General features: G+C 41.3%; 1 pseudogene; it reads right to left on the minus strand.

The window, feature by feature from the left end:
• Window positions 14,081-14,819, minus strand: Gm5883 (predicted gene 5883; annotated as a pseudogene).

The raw sequence follows: 15,314 nt of genomic DNA on the forward strand, positions 1-15,314 counted from the left end.
TACAGTGTCTGCATTGATATATATTTACTGTGAAGTAGTTATCCAAAGCAGGTTAACAATACCTTCTATTACTTGCCTTTGTGTGTGTGTGTGTGTGTGTGTGTGTGTGTGTGTGTGTGTGTGTGTGTGTGTGTATGTATGTATACATTAAGAACACTTATGGTCCTTGTACTGGCTAGTTTTGTGTCAACTTGACACAGCTGGAGTTATCACAGAGAAAGGAGCTTCATTTGAGGAAATGCCTCCATGAGATCCAACTGTAAGGCATTTTCTCAATTAGTGATCAAGGGGGAAAGACCTCTTGTGGGTGGAACCATCTCTGGGCTGGTAGTCTTGGGTTCTATAAGAGAGCAGGCTGAGCAAGCCAGGTGAAACAAGCCAGTAAAGAACATCCCTCCATGGCCTCTGCATCAGCTCCTGCTCCCTGACCTGCTTGAGTTCCAGTCCTGACTTCCTTTGGTGATGAACAGCAGCATGGAAGTGTAAGCCGAATAAACCCTTTCCTCCCCAACTTGCCTCTTGGTCATGATGTTTGTGCAGGAATAGAAACACTGACTAAGACAAATTGGTACCAGCAGAGTGGGGTATTCCTGTGACAACCTGACCATGTTTTAGGGAGGACTGTGGAAGGACTTTGGAACTTTGGGCTTGAAGATCCAGAGTTGTTAAAAGCTCTGTCAGATGTTGTATAGGAGCTTGGAAGATAATATTGAGAACAATGCAGAAGATGGAGGTCTGGTTTGTGAAATTTCAGAGGGAAAATTAAAGAGTCTTTCCAGGGCCATTGCTGTTTTGATTGTGAAGATTCTGTAGTTCTGGTTAGCCGGGGCTGAAGAATCAGCTGTGATTAACAAGATACCAGAACTACCAAAGCAAAAACTTTGTATTACTGGGACTATTGATGCTGGTTAGCTGGAGTTAAGAAATTAGCGGTGATTAAGAAGAGACCAGCATCATTGAGGTGACATCTTCTGGGAAGTGTTTTCTGAAAGCACAAAGAGGCTGTGTTCCAGAGATGGCCAAGGTTGTACTCCTGCTGCAGCGGGACTTGGTAATATGTAAGGGTCACCCGGGTGGTACTGGTTTTGAAGGCATGAAGGGGGTCACGCAAAGCAGCTGAGGCTCGGCACTGTGAGAGGCCATGGAAGGCCATTGGTGAAGGTGCAGCCTCAGTTGCAATTGAAGGCCCAGGACTGAAGGGGTCATGCAGTGTTTTGGAGATGCCAGTACCATGAGATGACCACCAAGAGCAGCAGCAGCAGTGGAGTACAGGCATCTGGAGCCTAGAGGATGATGTGTGTGCTACAAAGGGCCTGGCTGGAGAAGTGACCCAAGCCCTTGGAGGAGCCCAGAAGATCGTGAGTTGGATCCCAGACATTGGACGGTTGGAGATTGACTTTTGCTTTTGATTGTGACTGTGCCCTGATATTTTCCCTCTTGAAGGAAGAAACTGTTTTAGTGGAGCCCACAGTTAAGAGACTTTTAATTGTAAAAAGACTTTGAATTTAAAGAGATTGAAATTTTAAGAATATGTAAAGACTGTGGGACTTTTAAAGTTATTTAGATCTTGGGGATGAATAAGATTGTAAGGGTTGAGGCTTACTAGTGATGTTTTTGTGTGTCAAGTTGACAAGGGGTCAATTGTACTAGCTAGTTTTGTGTCAACTTGACACAGCTGGAGTTATCACAGAGAAAGGAGCTTCATTTGAGGAAATGCCTCCATGAGATCCAACTGTAAGGCATTTTCTCAATTAGTGATCAAGGGGGAAAGGCCCCTTGTGGGTGGGACCATCTCTGGGCTGGTAGTCTTGGGTTCTATAAGAGAGCAGGCTGAGCAAGCCAGGTGAGGCAAGCCAGTAAAGAACATCCCTCCATGGCCTCTGCATCAGCTCCTGCTCCCTGACCTGCTTGAGTTCCAGTCCTGACTTCCTTTGGTGATGAACAGCAGCATGGAAGTATAAGCCGAATAAACCCTTTCCTCCCCAACTTGCCTCTTGGTCATGATGTTTGTGCAGGAATAGAAACCCTGACTAAGACAGTCCTTTAAGGAAAATTCAGATATACAGGATGGTGCTATTCTCATTTTATTGTACTATGTATGGATCTTAGTATTTACTTCTATTTTATTTGACAGTTTGTGCCCTTCATCAACAAGTCAGAGATCTCAGCACCCAGTCTTTACAACCATGTATTCATTGCTCCAATTCCTGAGATAACTTAATAAGTTACTAAGTATGTAATTATAGTAATATTTTATAGATTATCTTTCCATTTAATTTCTCTAATGAGTTGCAGAAAGCACTAGCCCCAGCCACTAACATGCAGTGATTCCTGGTTTGTGTGTTGTTTAATTAATCTTTAAGAATAATCATGGATTACAGTTTAGAGTTAGGTAAATAAAGAATGAAAACATAAGGCCCAACTTGTTAATGTAGCAACAATGATGATTAAAACACACCCATGTGAACTTGTATACTTCCTATAAAACATAAGAAATATTAAATATTCTTTATTAGATATTAAATGAAAACCTTGCTAAAATATCTTTAAGTACAAGGTAGCATCCTTTGACACAAGAAATTCTAAATTGGTGTAGAAAAAAATAATATAGACAATTACTCCTGTTTTTTCTAACATTTCATGTAGCAGGCTAATGGTGACAAACGGAAACCTACACAAGTCTTGCTCAGCCCTGAGCCAGTAAGTGAAGGAAAAATATCTGGTTGTGTCATGTGATACTTTCCTGAAGCAGGCTCATGTGATGTTTTGCTGAAGTAGACCCATGAAAGGACATGTGATAAAATCTTAGGAGAGATTAAAAGTAGGACACAACAAACAGTGATGGAATGCTTGCATTGTCTGCTGTGCAATGCTTAGTTGGTCTAGCTTCTTCATTGATCTTTATTGAAAGAGACAAGGCAGAGAACTTCTCTTGGTGTTATGACTGGTTATGTTCACTCCTGCTGACTCATGCTGAGTCAGTGGAAGCTTAGCTGTTTCTGCAGAATCATGCTGCCACTGCTGATTTGTGTTTGGTGGCATATTTGAGCTGGACTGTTGGTATCCTGACACTACTGAACTGGATTGCTGGTATCTGGACAATGGAGATTGGAATTGTCCCAAAGAAGTACTTCTAAAGAGGTGCAGATCCCCATTGTCCTATTACCATCTGCTCTCCTCTATCTTTATTTTAGAATGTGAGCTAAAAGGGGGATCAAAGTATTTGAGAACCCTTATGACTGTAGGTTTTAAAAATTTTAGGCCTTCAAGTCAGGCACATTTTTTCCAGTGTTCAGACTCTTTTATATAACCAGTTACATAAGTCAATGTGTGAAAAACAAACAAACAAACAAGCAAACAACCCTCCAGCAGCTTCTGAGGTGGCATTACTACCTTTGTGGAAAATTGAATGTTACTAATTAAGCCAAATTTTCCCTTTAGAAATGGGAAGCATGGTGGTTGTGCCATTTTGCAATTCTACCAGTTATTGAGGACTGTTTCTTTTTCTCCACATCCTTGCCAGCATGTGCTTGTTGTCATCTGAGGTTTTGGTCTTAGCCATTCTGATTGGTGTAAGGTGGAATCTCAGAGTTGTTTTGATTTGCATTTCCCTGATGACTAAGGACTTTGAACATTTCTTTAAGTGCTTCTCAGGCATTGGAGACAATTGGAGATTCCACTGTTGTGAATTCTCTGTTTGGTGCTATGCCCCCCCCCTTTTTTTTATTAGATATCTTCTTTATTTAAACTTCAAATGTTATCTCCTTTTCCAGTTTCCACCAACTCCTGGAAATCCCCTATCCCATCCTCCCTCCACCTGTTTCTATGAGGGTGTTCCTCCACTCACCCACCCACTCCCACCTCCCCACCCTTGATTCCCCTACACTGGGACATCTATCAAACCTTCATAGGACCAAGGTCCTCTCCTTTCATTGATGCTTAACAAGGTCATCATCTACTACATACGAAACTGGAGCCTTGTGTACTCCTTGACTTAGTCCCTGGGAGCTCTGGGGGGTATGGTTGGTTGATATTGTTGTTCTTCCTATGGGGTTGCAAACCCCTTCAGCTCCTTCAGTCCTTTCTCTAACTCCTCTACTGGGGACCCTGAACTCATTTCAATGGTTGCCTGCAAGCATCTGCCTCTGTATTTGTAAGGCTCAGACAGGGACTCTGAGGAGACAGCTATATCAGGCTCCTGTCAGCATGTACTTCTTAGCATCAGCAATAGTGTCTGGGTTTGGTAACTGTATATGGGATCAATCTCCAGGTGGGACAGTCTCTCGATGGCCTTTCCTTCAGTTTCTGCTCTACATTTTATCTCTATATTTGCTCCTATTAGTATTTTGTTTTCCTTCTAAGAAGTATACCTCATTTTTAAAATTGAGTTATTTGGTTTTTTTTTTTTGAGATATCTTCTTGAGTTCTTTATATATTTTGGATATTAACCCTCTACCAGAGGTGGGGTTAGTGAAGATTTTTTCCCCCAATTTGTAGGTTGCTGATTGTCCTATTTTCTGTGTCTTTTGCCTTACAGAAACTTTTTAGTTTCATGAGGTCCCATTTATCAATTTTGACCTTAAACCTGAGCCACTGGAGTTCTATTTAGGCAATTTCCCACTGTGCCAATGGGTTTAAGGCTCTTCCTATTTTCTCTTCTATTTGATTCAGTGTATCTGATTTTATGTTAAGGTCCTTGATCCACTTGGACATGAAATTTGTGCAAGGTGATAAAAATGGATCTATTTTCATTTTTCTACACACAGTCTGCCAGTTAGACCAGTACCATTTATTGAACTAGTACAACCACTCTGGAATTCAATTTGGTGGTTGTACAGAAAATTGGAAATAAACCTACCAGAAGGCCAAACTATATCTCTCTTGGGCATATACCCAAAGATGCCTCACCATACCACAGGGGCATGTACTCCATGATGTTCCTTGCAGCCTTATTTGTAATAGACAGAACCTGGAAACAACCCAGATGCTCCTCAAAAGAAGAATGGATGCAGAAAATGTGGTCCATTTACATAGTGAAATACTATTTAGCTATTAAGAATGAGGATATAGAGACAGGAGGTGGTGGTGCACGCTTTGAATCCCAGCACTTGGGAGGCAGAGGCAGGTGGATTTCTGAGTTGGAGGCCAGCCTGGTCTACAAAGTGAGTTCCAGGACAGCCAGGGCTACACAGAGAAACCCTGTCTCGAAACGAACAAACAAACAATCAAACAAACAAACAAGAAAAGAAAAAAGAAAAGGAAGAAAGAATGAGGACATAGTGAGTTTTGCAGGGAAATAGAACTAGAAAATATCATCCTGAGTGCAGTAACCCAGACCCTATAGGACGTATATGGTATGCACTTACTAATAAGTTGATATTAGGTAAAAAGTACAGAATACCTAGGTCATAACCCCCAGAACTTAAGTTTAACAAGCAGAAAGGCCAAAGTAATCCCATTTAGAAGGGGGAAGAAAATAATCACAGGAGCCAGAGGGAAGGAGGGAGGGATGTAGTGAGGGAGGGAGGAAAGAAGGGAAGGACTTCAGTGGGAGAGGGGAACTGGAAGGGAAAGGAGGAATAGGATCAGGTATTGGGTCAGGGAGCAGACAGGAGAGACCAGAGGAACAACAGAATGTAATATGCAGCCTCAGAAGGGGCAGTGAGGAGACCCTCTAGAAAGTACCAGAGACTTGGGAGGTAAAAGACTCTCAAGATTCAATGGAAGTAACTGTAGATGAAATGCTCAACAGTAGGGGAAGGGAACTTGAAGAGTCTACCTCCAGTAGATAGACAGGTCCTGAAGGGGAAGAATGGGGTTACCAACTCACTGTCTAGTTTTCTGACCCAGAAGTGTTCTTGGCTAAAAGAACTACAAGGACAAAAATGGAGAAGAGGCTGAGGGAAAGGCCAGTGACTGCCCCAACTGTGGATCCATCTCATGGGGAGACACCAAGGCCTGACATTATTACTGACACTATGGTGTGCTTACAGACAGGAGCCTAGCATGGCTGTCCTCTGAGAAGTCCAACCAGCAGCTGACTGAGACAGATGCTGATATTTACAACAAACCATTGGATTGAAGTCAGGGACCCCTATGGTTGAATTAGGGGAAGAGTGGAAGAAGCAGAAGTATCCCGAGCTTTTGTCCCCGCTGGCAAGAACACACTTAGGACAACAGGAATCTTCTGCGGCAAAAAGCTTTATTGCTTACTTCTCAGGAGGAAGACCCCACACCCAGAAAATGGCGCTGCTTATATAGCCCGCAGCATGATGTTTCAGCACCTGATGTGGTGTGACAGCTCCTGATTCATTGCTCGCCCATCACCCCATTATTCCGCCCCGAAATGGGCAGTGACTAGGCGTGAGTTCACTCTTGCACTTGCGCATAAGGCTTGTTTACTAGTTAGGCGCAGTGGAAGCCAGCGCCAACTTATAATGGCGATTGCTCATGGGCACGGCTCTCCACACAGAAGAGGAGGGTTGTCCCATAGGAAGACCAGCAGTCTTAACTAACCCAGAACCCTGAGAGCTCCCAGACACTGAGTCTGAGGCCCCCTACACATAAACAGCAGAAGACTGCCTGGTCTGGCCTCATTGGGAGAAGATATGCCTAATTGTAGAGAGACTTAGGTCCCAGGGAGGGGGGAGACCTGGTGGTTGGGGAAGCATCCTCTCAGAGACAGGGGGAGGAGGAATAGGATAAGGAACGGTGGGAGGTGGGACTGGGAGGGGGTGTACCAGCTGTATTTTTAATAAAATAATGATGATGATAATGATGTTGACAATGATGAAGATAAAGAAAAAAAAAAGAGAAATGGAAAGCAGGAATGGTATTCACTAAGCTGGAACTGTTATTTTTTAAAAAAGATCATTTTCTTTTTACCAAGAGGCAATTTTACTCAAACCCAACAAAATAGTCTTCTAGATCTACATGATCTGAATTCTGATCTTTGAACAAATCATGGAATAGATTAAAAGGCATAAGACAATCAGTGTGTAGAAAGTATGCAGTGGCTACTAGTCATTTGCAATCTCTTTAAGTCAAGCCATTAAGTCTACCTCTTAATGCTAGTAAAGGTCACTGCTGTTCTAGTGATGACCACATCCTCCATCAGTGTACCCTCCCCCAGAAGATATCCTGTGCTTGGTGACCTTTGTGTAAGGTGAGTCAGACAAGTGCTATGCTGCTCTTCTTTCCCACAGGGGGTCTAGGCATATGTGGTGATTTGAATATGCTTAGCCTAGGGAGTGACACTATTTGGAGATGTGACCTTGTTGGAATAGGCGTTGCCTTGTTGGAGGAAGTGTTTCACTGTGGGTGTGGGCTTTAAAACCCTCATCCTAGCTGCCTTAAAGCCAGTCTTCTCCTAGTGGCCTTCAGATGAATAGGTAGAACTCTCTACTGTTCCTGCAGCATGTCTGCCTGGACCCTGCAATGCTCTCACCTTGATAATAATGGACCACGCCTCTGAACCTGTAAGCCAGCCCCAATTAAATGTTGTCTTTATAAGACTTGCCTTGGTCCTGGTGTCTGTTCACAGCAGTAAAACCCTAAGACAGCATACTTTTAAATAAAGATCTTGTCTTTCTTAGTAAAACACTTATTTATTATTATTGTTATTTTGTTGTTTGTTTTTTGAAATACAGTCTTACTATGTATGTTGTTGTGGCAAGCATCAGACTCACTATATAGACCAGGCTGTCCTCAAACTCACAGAGATCTGCCTACCTCTGCCTCCCAGGTATTGGGATTAAAGGTGTGTACCACCATGCTTGGCTATATCCATTTTTAATGTGAATATTAACAGTTGGAATATTACCAGTTGACTCTCTCTATAGTCCATTGGAGTTGGTTTACATTGCCATGGTACCTATTTTGTTGAGAGTTTTAAAAATTATGAATATGTGCTGTTTCTCAGATACATTTAATAATTTATCAAGATTTTTTCCTCTTTCATCCTGTCGATGTGGTTAATTGTATTGCCTGATTTTCCTGTATAACTCATTTGAGCCTGTTATTAATAAATACCATCTGATCATAGTGTATACATTGAACCCTACACATTCCTAGTGGGGGAATTCTATACTCCATTCTCACCAATTGACAGGTCATCCAGAAAAAACTAAGCTGAGTAATAATGAAACAACAAAGGTTATGAACCAAATGTACCTAACAGACCCATACAGAATATTTCACCCAAACACAAAGGAATATACCTTTTTTCTCAGCACCTCGTGGATCCTTCTTCAAAATTGATCACATAGTTGCAGAATAAACAAGCCTCAACAAATACAAGAAAATTGAAATAATGCCATGTGTTTTATCATTATGGATTAAAGCTAGACTTCAACAACAACAGAACCACCAAAAAGCCCACACACTCATAAAACTTGAACAACTCTCTGCCCAATGATCTTGGGGTAAGGGAAGAAATAAACAAAGAAATTAAAGACTTTCTACAATTCTGCTCTAATTCTTGCTGAAAATATTTTCTTTGCTTTTAGAATGAAATTTTCTTTCTTTCATGTCCATGATTCTTAGATTTTTGTCTTTTGTTGTGTCCTGAATACCTTAAAGCCTACTCAGATCTTATTAGCTTATATTTGTCCCTTTGGAAATGTTCCAATTTCTTTACCTAAGCTCAGAAATTCTGTTTCCTCTCTAGTCCAGTGTACTGCTGAGGCTTTCCACCTATTGAGGGATCCTTTTTTTTGTTTGTTTGACTTATTGTATTTTCAATTTCAAGTATTTCAGTTTTGTTTTTCATCTGAATTAATGTCTCATATGGTCTCTCAACTCATTCAGCTTTTTATTCTCTTGGAATTCACATAGGTGTCGCATCCCACTCGACCAGCAAGAAAGATGCAACCACCGGTTCTTCTTAATGCAGTTTTTACTCAGGCAGCTACTTACTTCAAATCCCCCAGCCTCTCTTGTTACAAGTGTTTTTCTCCACTCCAGCCACAACCACTCCCCCACCAATCACCACAGGTCACATCACCTCACCAGGCAGGCTTGCTCAGCCAATCAGGGATTAAGGGCGGGCCATCCACCAAACATGGGCTTGTTTACTACCTGGAGCAGACTTCCATCCTGCTGACCGGGAAGTCCAGAATGGCTCCCTACACATAGGAACTCACTTCTGTCCTTGAATATGCTCATAGCTACTTTCTCCAGTTCTTTTACTGGGATTTCTTCTAATTTATTCTCCATGGAGGCCATTACTGTGAGATAATAGTTGTGGTGATTTGAATGAGTAATGTCCCCCACAGACTTATGTATTTGAACACTTGGTCTCCAGATTATATTGCTATTTGGCAGTGGTTGTGGAACCTTGAGAAGGTGCACCCTTGCAAGAGGTAGTACATTATGTGTGTGTGTGTGTGCATGAGTGTGAGTGTGTACACACACTTTGAGAGGTTACAGCCTATTCCAGCTTTCCCTTTTTTCCTCTGCTTCCTTAATGGAAATTTAAATATGATCATAAGGTTCCCACTCTGCTTGCTGCCAGAACTTCCCTACCATTATGGACTCTCCCTCTAGAACTGTAAGCCAAAATATTTAGCTTTTCTATGTTGCTTCAGTTATGGTATTTTATCCTAGCAACAAAAGTAACTAATATAGTAATCTTGAGGAGAATTATGTTGCCTTCATCTTTTATAGTTTGTATATTATATTACTGCATTGAGTTTTATGTATCTGAACTATTTTTTGTTATTTATTTATTTATTTATTTATTTATTTATCTTACATTCCAATCAATGCCCCACTTCCTCCTAGTCCCTCCCTCACAAGTTCCTCCCCCATTCTCTCTCCCCTTTTCCTCTGAGAGAGTGGAGGTCTCCTATGCCCCCTTCCCCTTAGGCAACCCCAGACCCTGGCACATCAAGTCTTTGGAGGGCTAGGTACCTCTCCTCCCACTGAGGCCAAACAAGGTGGCCTGGCCCAGTTAAGAGAACAGAATCCACAGACAGACAACAGCTTTAGGGACAGCCCCCACTCAAATTGTTGTGGGATCTGCGTGGAGACCAAGCTGCACATTTGCTCCATATCTACAGGGGAAGTAGGTCTAGCCCATGCATGCTTTTAGTTGGAGGTTCAGGCTCTGAGAACCCCTAAGGGTCCAAGTTAGTTGACTCTGTTGGTCTTCCTGTGGAGTTCCCATCCCTTTTGGAGCCTTCAGTCCTTCCTCCAATTCTTCTATAAGATTCTCTGAACTCAGCCCAATCATTGACTTTGGGTCTCTGTATCTGTTTCAGTCAGCTGCTGAGTGAAGCATTTCAGAAGACAGTTATACCAGGGCCTTGTCTACAAGCATAATAATTTCTTTCATAAAGAAATTGGAGGATTCTCACACTAACCATTTAAAAGTACATCTAGAAGCATCCAAACTACTTTATCGCTTTTATTTTTCAACCAAGTTTATTATTTTAGTTGAAGTACTTACAATGTTCCAGTGGGGCTAGGTTATAGTAGAGTTGAGATTCAGAGCTTAGACCCTCAGTTCAGTAGCCCAGAGTACCTGGTGCATTGTCTGAGTTTTTGCTCTGTGTAGAAATATCAGCAGCAACCACAGCTGTTGGATAGGGCCATTATGTAAATGACATAGTAGCAATGAATAACATTGGTTCATTAGCTTCAATAAATGTGGAAAGATAAATAGTCAAGAAGAATATGGCATATACTAAAATTTTAGTTACTAAGAATATGATTTGGAGGGATATTGTATAGGTAACTATAAGGATTAGACAATTTTAGAGGCAATCAAAATTGGAAAAGTTACTTGGAGGGTGTTTTAGTTATGGTGGCTATAACTGTGATGAAATACTGGCACCAAAGCAAGTTGGGGAAGAAAGGGTTTATTTGGTTTATACTCCTACATCACTGTTCATTTTTTTAAAAAGCTAGGACAGGAATAGGGAAGGAATCTAAAGGCAGGAGCTGGTACAGAGCCCATGGAGGGCTGTTCCTTACTGGCTTGCTCCCCATGGGTTACTCAGCCTGCTTTCTTATAGCACCCAGGACTACCAGATCCAGGGTGGCACCACCCATGTTGGGTTGGGTGCCTTCCTATCAATTACTAATTAAGAAAACAGTATAGTTTGACTACAGCCTATTCTTATAGAGCCATTTTCTCAGTTGAGGTTCCCTCCTCTCAGATGACTCTAGCTTGTGTCAAGTTGACATAAAACTACACAGAACAAGGGGGAAATATTAATAATGTTAAGATCCACAGACTTATAAGGCCTGGGAACACCATAGTTGAGAAGTAGTGATAATAATTATGGACAGAGGAAAAGAAGTAAGGCCGAGGGAAAGAATATAAGTTGTGCATGGAAAGTATAGCAGAGAGTGCTCATTGGTAGATTTTGTAGAAAAACATACTAACTACCCTAAGCATAACCATGAAATGAATATATGAGACTAAACTAAGAACATTTATATATGCAAGATTTAGAGTGAACAAATAATTAACAATATCAAAAAATGACAAACATGAACAAAACCAAACAAACAAATAGGCAAAATATGATCAAAGTACAGTGGGTTAAAACATACCAATCAATCAGTATTTCTTCCTTTATGGGATGGGCTTTGAAGTTTTCCATTTCTGTGGTGATATATGAAGCAAGCTGCACTGATGTGGGAAGTACATTTTATAATTCAAGTTTAAACTAATGGGGCCTGCTTTTTGGGTGGGTACTGCCCTGGTAGTTTAGAAGCTATTCTTTAGAGTGACATTGTGGCGCAGCCTCATAAGTTGAGAGGTGTGCTGCTTAGTTACATGCTTAGGCTGTCTCTGGCTCCTCTCAGTACTGTGTGTGTTGTGGGAGTCATTGGCTACAGACTTTATGGCAGGAGAGACTGAAAGTCATTGCCTGGTGGTAACTAGAGCTTCATCAATCCTTACAAGTTGCTGTAACTTCAGCTCCCTGGGTCACTGCCAATTCTACTTCCAGTCCTTGGTGTTCAGTTGCCTTATCTTTCTATACTGGTATGAATAAAACATAATGCTACTCCATAGTCTTTACTGCTCTGTCTGGAGAAGCTTGGTGTGTCTGGGCAGTTCCCAGCCACTACTGTCTGCTTCCCTGCAGGGATCTTTCTTGGCTTACTAAGTTCACTTAAAGCTCTTGTCTCTTTCAGGAAAAGAGATTGCTGGGTATCATTTTGACCTTTTTTTTTCATTTCATTGATGAAACTTCCAATTTATCATCTTACCTAAAAGTCATCATTGTTTTTTTTTTTTTTGCATTATGTGTAAAATTTCATAGTGTATTTATAGAAAAAAAATCTGTTAAGTCAGAGCTTTCACTGAAATCTGAAATAAATTTCTGGCCCACAGGAACATAATTGTGGCTTATTTCATTGTTTTCAACTTACCAACACTTTAGTTACACTGCTTTAATCATCTGATAAAGATTAAGAATAATTGATCAAGACTTTGGGTGCAAACTCCACAGACAGTCCCACGGTCCCCAGAGGACTCTCCACTCCCCAGGTGTTCTAGAACACCCAGGATCTTAGGATCACCGGTGAGCAGAACACAACATCTGTTCCAATACAACTTGTAGTGACTGAGACCAGCAGGAGCCAGGGATGCAGGAACCCCACCCAACCAGTGACTCGGGTTCTTTCTAGTCAGAGCTGGTCTACCTGGGTTTCGAACTCAGTGGACAGTCCCACAGCCCCCGCAGAGAAGGTACCACTCCTAGGTGCTCTAACATGCCCAGGATCTTAGGATCCCAGGATCCCAGGAGTCTGCTCACATCAAGATCTCAGGGTCTCAGAGGAAGCTTGAATCCCAGGAACTCTGACACACCCAGAATCTCAGGATCACAGGATCCTGGAATCATAGGAACACAGAGAAAGCTGGAATCTGAGAAGTTATGACTCAACCAAGATTATAGGAAAGACAGGATCTAGTCAGATATAGCAAGGGCAGAGAGCACTAGAGCTAATTAGATGGTGAGAGGCAAGCATAAGACCATAAGCTACAGAAATCTAGATTACTTGGCATCATCAGAACCCAATTCTCCCACCATAGAAAGTCCTGGAAACACCATCATACCAGAAAAGCAAGATATAGATCTAAAGTAATTTCTCAAGAGGATAATGGAAGACTTTAAGAAGGACATAAATAGCTCCCTTAAAGAAATACTGGAGAACACAGGTAAACAGGTAGAAGCCCTTAAAGAGGAAACACAAAAATCCCTTAAAGAATTACAGGAAAACACATTGAAATAGGTGAAGGAATTGAACAAAATCATCCAGGATCTAAAAATTAGACTAGAAATAATAAAAAAAATCACAAAGGGAACAACTCTGGAGAAAGAAAACCTAGGAAAGAAGTCAGGAGCTATAGATGTAAGCATCACCAACAGAATACAAGGGATAGAAGATAGAATCTCAGGTGCAGAAGATATCATAGAAAACATTGACACAACAATCAAGGAAAATGCAAAATGCAAAAAGATCCTAATCCAAAACATCCAGGAAATCCAGGACACAATGAGAAGACTAAACCTAAGGATAATAGGTATAGAAGAGAGTGAAGATTTCCAACATAAAGGGCCAGTAAATATCTTTAACAAAATTATAGAAGAAAACTTCCCTAACCTAAAGAAAGAGATGCCCATGAACATACACGAAACCTACAGAATTCCACATAGTTTGGGCCAGAAAAGAAATTCCTCCTGTCACATAATAATCAAAACACTAAATGCACAAAATAAATAATGTTAAAACCAGTAAGAAAAAAGGTCAAGTAACATATAATGACAGACCTATCAGAATTACACAAGATATTTCACCAGAGACTATGAAAGCCAGACGATCCTGGGCAGATGTCATGCAGACCCTAAGAGACTACAAATTCTAGCCCAGGTTACTATACCCAGCAAAACTCTCAATCACCATAGATGGAGAAACCAAGGTATTCCATGACAAAACCAAATTTATACAATATCTTTCCACAAATCCAGCCCTTCAAAGGAAAATAAAGGGAAAACACCAACACAAGGAGGGAAACTACACCCTAGAAAATGAAAGAAAGTAATCTTTCCATTTTCTTTTTTTCTTATTTAGTTTTTATTCATAATCATAAACTTAACTTTGCAATCCAGCTAGACTTGAAGGGGAATGAGGAAAATATGGAACCCAAAGAACTTCAGTGAGAGCAGAGATTACAGGACATTGGGAGCAGATGGGGTAGAGACCCTCTCCTGAGCTACAGAAGGAATGGTTTGAGGGTAAAATGCCCGCAAGTCAAAAGAAATTAGAGTTGTCCAAAGTCGGAAATGGTGATCTTCTTGCTGGTCTTGCCATTCCTGGACCCAAAACGCTCCATGGCTTCCACAGTGTTCATGCCTTCTTTCACCTTCCCAAAGACCACATGCTTGCCATCCATCCAGCCATTCAGTCTTGGCAGTGCAGATAAAAAACTGGGAACCGTTTGTGTTTGGTCCAGCATTTGCCATGGACAAGATGCCAGGACCTGTATGCTTCAGGATGAAATTCTCATCCTCAAATTTCTCTCCGTAGATGGACCTGCTGCCAGTGCCATTATGGCATGAAAATTCACCTCCCTGGCACATGAATCCTGGAATAATCCTGTGAAAGGAGGAACCTTTATAGCCAAATTCTTTCCCTCCAGTGCTCAGAGCTCGAAAATTTTCTGCTGTCTTTGGAACTTTGCAAACAGCTCGAAGGAGAATCGGCCCAAGGGCTCGTCATCTGCCGTGATCTCGAAGAACACGGTGGGGTTGACCATGGTTGCAGCAAGCTGCAAAAAGCAACAGTGGCATCTGCAAAGCCGAAAGTAATCTTTCAACAAACCTAAAAGAAGATAGACACATGAACAGAACCCTAATTCTTTTTTTTCCATTTTTTATTAGGTATTTAGCTCATTTACATTTCCAATGCTATACCAAAAGTCCCCCTACCCGCCCACTCCCCCTTTTTGTCCCTGGCGTTCCCCTGTACTGGGGCATATAAAGTTTGCGTGTCCAATGGGCCTCTCTTTCCAGTGAGAACCCTAATTCTAACAAGAAAAATAACAGGAAGCAACAACTACTTTTCCTTAATGTCTCTTTTATTCTTTCCTTTTTAAATGGATATTTTCTTTATTTACACCTCAAATGTTATGTGAAGGGTGTTTTTTCCCCTAAATGCATTGTCAGTTTGTTTATCTTTTGTGTAGATGAAGGCCACTAATTTGTTTGAGTTAATTTTATATTCAGCTACTTTGCTGAAGTTGTTTATCAGGTTTAGGAGTTCTCTGGTGGAATTTTTGGGGTCCTTAAGTACAC

The sequence above is a fragment of the Mus musculus genome, chromosome 6 (genome assembly GCF_000001635.26).
Source record: "Mus musculus strain C57BL/6J chromosome 6, GRCm38.p6 C57BL/6J".
NCBI classification, from domain to species: Eukaryota; Metazoa; Chordata; class Mammalia; order Rodentia; family Muridae; genus Mus; species Mus musculus.